General features: G+C 42.1%; 1 non-coding gene across 1 annotated transcript; it reads right to left on the bottom strand.

The window, feature by feature from the left end:
• Positions 1-701: 701 nt before the first annotated feature.
• On the bottom strand, positions 702-809 carry LOC130958739 (small nucleolar RNA R71). The gene has a single exon (XR_009077845.1). It is a non-coding gene; the product is annotated as a small nucleolar RNA R71 (small nucleolar RNA).
• Positions 810-6,193: the final 5,384 nt, after the last annotated feature.

The following is a 6,193-nucleotide window of genomic DNA, read 5'->3' on the forward strand; positions in this document are numbered from 1 at the left end:
ACACTCCTCCTCAATGCACAATTCGAATTCTGTCTTTCTAGATATGTTCGAATTCTTCTACCTCTTCCTTCTAATTTTTCTTTTCCTCTGACACCTCAAGGAATCTCTATACTGTGACATAGAGGATTCCATATTTTCTTGTTCTCTTCTCTTTCATATGAGCAGGAGCAAAGACAAAAGCATTCTTGTTGAGGCTGACCCTGAACCTGAAAGGACCTTGAAGCAAAAGCTAAGAGAAGCTAAGGCACAACTCTCTGTAGAGGACCTAACAGAAATCTTCAAACAAGAAGAAGACATGGCAGCCGAAAATAACAACAATGCCAACAATGCAAGGAAGGTGCTGGGTGACTCTACTGCACCTACTCCCGACTTCTATGAGAGAAGCATCTCTATCCCTGCCATTGGAGCAAACAACTTTGAGCTTAAGCCTCAATTGGTTTCTCTAATGCAACATAATTGCAAGTTCCATGGACTTCCATTGGAAGATCCTCATTAGTTTTTAGCTAAATTCTTGCAAATCTGTGACACTGTCAAGACTAATGGGGTTGACCCTGAGGTCTACAGACTAATGCTATTCCCTTTTGCTGTAAGAGACAGAGCTAGAATATGGTTGGACTCACAACCTAAAGAAAGCCTGAACTCTTGGGAAAAGCTAGTCAATGCCTTCTTGGCAAAGTTCTTTCCACCTCAAAAAATTGAGTAAGCTTAGAGTGGAAGTCCAAACCTTCAGACAGAAGGAAGGTGAATCCCTCTATGAAGCTTGGGAAAGATACAAACAATTGATCAGAAAGTGTCCTTCTGACATGCTTTCTGAATGGAGCATCATAGGTATCTTCTATGATGGTTTGTCTGAACTATCCAAGATGTCATTGGATAGCTCTGCTGGAGGATCTATTCATCTGAAGAAGACGCCTGCAGAAGCTCAAGAACTGATTGAAATGGTTGCAAATAACCAATTCATGTACACTTCTGAAAGGAATCCTGTGAACAATGGGACGAATTAGAAGAAAGGAGTTCTTGAGATTGATACTCTGAATGCCATATTGGCTTAGAACAAAATATTGACTCAGCAAGTCAATATGATTTCTTAAAGTCTGTCTGGAATGCAAGCTGCACCAGGCAGTACTAAGGACGCTTCATCTGAAGAAGAAGCTTATGATCCTGAGAATCCTTCAATGGAAGAGGTGAATTACATGGGAGAACCTTATGGAAACACCTATAATTCTTCATGGAGAAATCATCCAAATCTCTCATGGAAGGATCAACAGAGACCTCAACAAGGTTTCAACAATAATAATGGTGGAAGAAACAGGTTTAGCAATGGCAAGCCTTTTCCATCATCTTCTCAGCAGCAGACAGAGAACTCTAACCAGAGCCACTCTGACTTAGCAACCATGGTCTCTGATCTAATCAAAACCACTCAAAGTTTCATGACTGAAACAACATCCTCCATTAGAAACTTGGAGGCACAAGTGGGACAGCTGAGCAAGAAAATTACTGAACTCCCTCCTAGTACTCTTCCAAGCAATACAGAAGAGAATCCAAAAGGAGAATGCAAGGCCATTAACATGACCCACATGGCCGAACTTGGAGAGGAGGAAGAGGCAGTGATCGCCATTGAGGAAGACCTCAATGGACGTCCACTGGCCTCCAATGAGTTCCCTAATGAGGAACCATGGGAATCTGAGGCTCTTATAAACGAAATTTAGCATGCCGATTTAGAATTCAATAATGAATATAATCGTGAGTATAGTCTAATCAACATTTAAACTCCGCATCAAACAATCCTACAATCTATAACCGAGAGTACTAGTCTCCCGAGTCGTCCTCCCTTGGAATTGCTAGAGAATGCATATTATTGATTAGGAAGCTTTGTTATGGTTCTTTTAGAGTTTAGCAAGAATAGTTGACAAACTATCGATATTAGAAGACTTGGCCTAGGGTTGGCATTAGAAATTCTATCATTATAGTTTCCTCAATGATGATAACAATTAGGCTTTGCTTCATTTAGTTGACCCCTAGGTATAGAGAAAAGTCAAATGAGATTAACTAACTTGAGTCACAAGTCCTAGTTTTACCCTAGAGAAATCTAGCTTTAGTGCACTCCAAGTCAATTAGCAATTCCTAATTCCCAATCAACAATTGACATAAACTATTCAACTCTTTGTAATGATCCAAACCCTATGCCAAGTAAGAAACTTTCACTCCATAACTAGTGTTGGCATTTTATCAAACAATTGATGAGCAAGAATGAAAGACATAATAAGAATGAGAAGAAATTAGAATTAAAAGTGCTTCAACACAAGAAATTAACAACAATCAACAAAGGATAACAATAGAAATGAACTTCTCAAGAAATTGATAGAATCCAAAACTACAAAGTTGAATCTAGGATCTATGAGGATTGAGCAATTACAAGCACTAATTGAGATTAGAGAAGAAGATCTATAAGATGAACAAAGTAAATTGAGAATTGCAATGGATCTCACCAAAGAGTGATTGAGAATTCAGAAATTGAAGAAGATGAACCCTAATGAGAGCTTGGAGTCTCTCTCCCTACCCAAGAGTGTAACTACCACAAGGAGAAAAATCTAGAACAAATGTAAAAATGAGCTAAAAGTCCTTTAACCCTTCAACCCCTGATCTTTTTAAGCTTTTCCCGCTAAGGCACTTCCCAAAATGGGATCTCCAACGGTCTCCACGCCTAGGTCACGTGACTCCTAAAAAAATTCATGTTCGAGCATCGGCGCGCTCGTGCAAAGCACGCGTGCGCGCCACTGGGGCACCTTGCAATGAGAGCGGAAGCGTAACGTACGCGTGCGCGCCCATGGGGGTCATGGCTTAGCCGCTACACGTGCCGGCTCGTAGCTTAGCCTCTGACTTTGGCTTCTGGCTGCGCAATCCACGCGGACGCGCCAAGTACGCGCACGCGCCCTTGCTGAAGTTCCCAAGGCTCAATTTCTCATGCTCCCCTCTTTTGCACCCACTTTCCTTCCCTCCTCCGGGTCATCTATGCCCTATATTCTGAAACCACTTAACACACAGGTCACGACATCAAATGGCACCAATAGAAGAATAGAAATATATCTAGTTTAGTACAAAATAAGCATGTTTTCATCCATGAGGAAAAAACTAGGGAAGAAACACAAAGCTGTATATTTTTATATGAAAAGCGCGTGGAATCGTCGATAAAACCCCTGAAATCGATACAAGAAAAACCCTAAAATTGGGGTTTATCAACCTCCCCACACTTAGATTATAGCATGTCCTCATGCTTAGAAAAATGCAAAAGACCAAGGGATCATAAAGGTATAAGACTCATGAGGTGCAACCTACTTACATGAATGCAACTATGACTAGTGCTACTCTCTACTTGGTTAGGAACAAATCAACCTTCCTAAGATACATTCAAGCATATAGGGTAAGATAGTGGCCAATACATGGGACTTACCAATTTTCAGTCATCAAGTGCAACATACGCAATTTTGCATGAAGAACGCTCGTGAGAGCCGGGAACAAGAATTAGAGCCTTCGAACCCTCACCGGAAGTGTTTACACTCTATTCGCTCAAGTGTTTAGGGTTGATTCTCTCAATTTTCTCCTAATCATGCTTTCCAAGATTTGTTCTCCATCTAACAATCAACATTTATTCCATGCATGTGTACAAATATCATGAGGTCTTGTCTCTAGGTTGTAATGGGGCTAGGGTCAAGGTAGGATGCATATTTGGCTAAGTGAGCTTGAAATTTTGAATCCTTGATAAGCTTGAGCTCCCCACCTAGCCTATGACGTCCTATACAATTGCAAAGCTAACCTAACTACCCATTCTTCACTTTTCACATACTCATGTATCCCTTTTCCAATTCACAACACTCATGCATTGATTTTATTGAGCTACACTTTGCTTTGGGGCATTTTGTCCCCTTTTATTCCTTTCTTTTTCTTCTCTTTTTTTTTTCTTTTTTTTTTATATTCAAGAGCGTCAATGCATAAGGTCTATACATTTGATCAATACATGAGCATGTACCCAATTCCCAATATTTTCAATAAAAATATAAAACTACCCTTTTATTTACCCAATGTCCCAAGATTCCCACATTTGAATGATACTCACACACACTCGCCTAAGCTAATCAAGGATCCAAAGAGGGACAATTATTGTTTTCCGCTCTAGGCTTGTAATGTGCTAATTTAAAGAACAAGTGGGTTAAGCATAGGCTCAAATTTGCTAACAAGGGGAGATAAAGGGTAAGGCTATTTGGTAAGTGAGCTAATGAAGTGATGGCCTCAATCATATAAATGTATGAATACAAGGAATAATGGACATATAGACTCAAACAAAGCAAGGATCACACTTATAGAGAGAAAACAATTGCACACAAGAAGGAGAATAAGTGACTGTAAGATGTAGCCACAAAACAAGGCTCAAAGCTCACTAGCTTGTGTTCTTAACTCAAAATCCATGTTCCAAAATACAATTCTTCAAGCAAGTTTTAGCATCAAAATATTCAAAATTGGCAATGTCAAGGTTGCCCCAAAGTATTAGTTTCCTAAGAGAGAGTTTCATTATTCCAACCAAGTAAATTTATCATGCAAATGGTGTCAAAGAAAACCTAATCATGCAACCTATCCTAACTACAAAGGAGTTCAAAGAAAAAATTTATTCGAGTTTTACCTACGAAGATCGGTCAGCCGACCTCCCCACACTTAAAACTTAGCACAGTCCTCCGTGCTATAGGTGATGTGCAATGGGTGGCCGAGTCTCGAGTGTCCTTCATCTCTGTTGTCATCGCTATTTCCGCTTGAAGTTGCGGTGGATGTAGAGATATCTGGTTCCTCCATAGGTGGGGTGACAATGCTTAGAAGCTTCTTCACGTGAGCATATCGGCGCTGGTTACGCCTTTGATAACGGTCAAACTTCTTGTGAAGGTCTTCAAGGCGTTGGGTGGCTGATTTTTGTGGTGCGGATGTGGTAGTGGTGTTGCGAATTGGGGTGGTCAATCCAAGGTCCTTGGTGACTTCCGGAGGCTTGAGGCACCTCTTGGTCGGAATAACATCGCCCTCGACCGGGATCGAGGTCCTCCTATCCTTAGCCTCTCGGTGGACACCAGCTGCCGCTACTAATTCGGTCACCATAGCGGGGAGGGGTAAGTTTCTCTTAACATGAATGAGCCCCATGGATTGGCGAATGGCATGCAGAATGTCGACTGGTTTCTCGGTTAGGATGCACCATACCAATAAGGCAAGCTCGGCGGTAATGGATGACCCATGGGTGCTCGGAAGCACGTAGTGAGCTAGGATTTGGGCCCATGCTGCGGCTTCTTGAGTGAGGAAACGTGCATCTAAACCCTTTGGTCTTTGCTTTATGGTTCCCCGAATCCAAGATGCTTCGGGTAATGCTATTACGCGGAGGATCGCGCTCCAATCGAACTCACGTTCGTTGCATGCTGACAAGACCTCTTGATAGGCGTCATATCCATCCGCCAATGGTCCAATCTGAAGTACTCCTTGGATGGCTTCCACCGTGACTGACACTTGCTTTCGGCGCACAAAGATTGATGTGAGAAGGAGTGAGTGGTAGTTGGAGTAGAACTCCACCACCCATGATAAATTGACCTCCTTTGGTTGCCTTAAGAGGAACCTCCATTGCCTCCGGTCAATGTGTGGCATCACTATCGGAGTGAGGTGGGCCGGTAGGACTAGAAGGGGCTCTGGGTGATAATTTCGCTCAATCATCCTTGAGTAAACAAGTTCGCAGTAGCGGTTAGGGAACTTGTTTGAGTCCTTTGGAGGGTTGTCCTTCTCTAAAGCATCAACGGGGCCCTTAGCCTTCTTGAGGAGGGGCTTGGCTGTTGGTTCTTGGCGCGCTCTGTTGGTGGTTGGCTTCTTCGGGGCTTTTTCCTTGTCCTTTTTGATGACCATCCTGCGATAGTAAAGAAAGGAGATGACATCAAACCCAAGGAAGTGTGAATAAATGGGATCATGCAAGTGAGAAATTGTGTCGTGAGAAAATGGGTATCCTTATTACACGACAGCTGCAACATGTAACTAAGATAACATTCGACAAGCAAGGCAAATCACTGGCATGTGGTATAGGGGTAGTGTAGGCATGCAAGTAAAAGGCATGAGAAGCATATACCCACAAATACGAATAGTGGAAAGCAAATTATGATAAGGTGAGTGGGTAGATTGT

This window comes from Arachis stenosperma, chromosome 10, assembly GCF_014773155.1.
Source record: "Arachis stenosperma cultivar V10309 chromosome 10, arast.V10309.gnm1.PFL2, whole genome shotgun sequence".
NCBI lineage: Eukaryota > Viridiplantae > Streptophyta > Magnoliopsida > Fabales > Fabaceae > Arachis > Arachis stenosperma.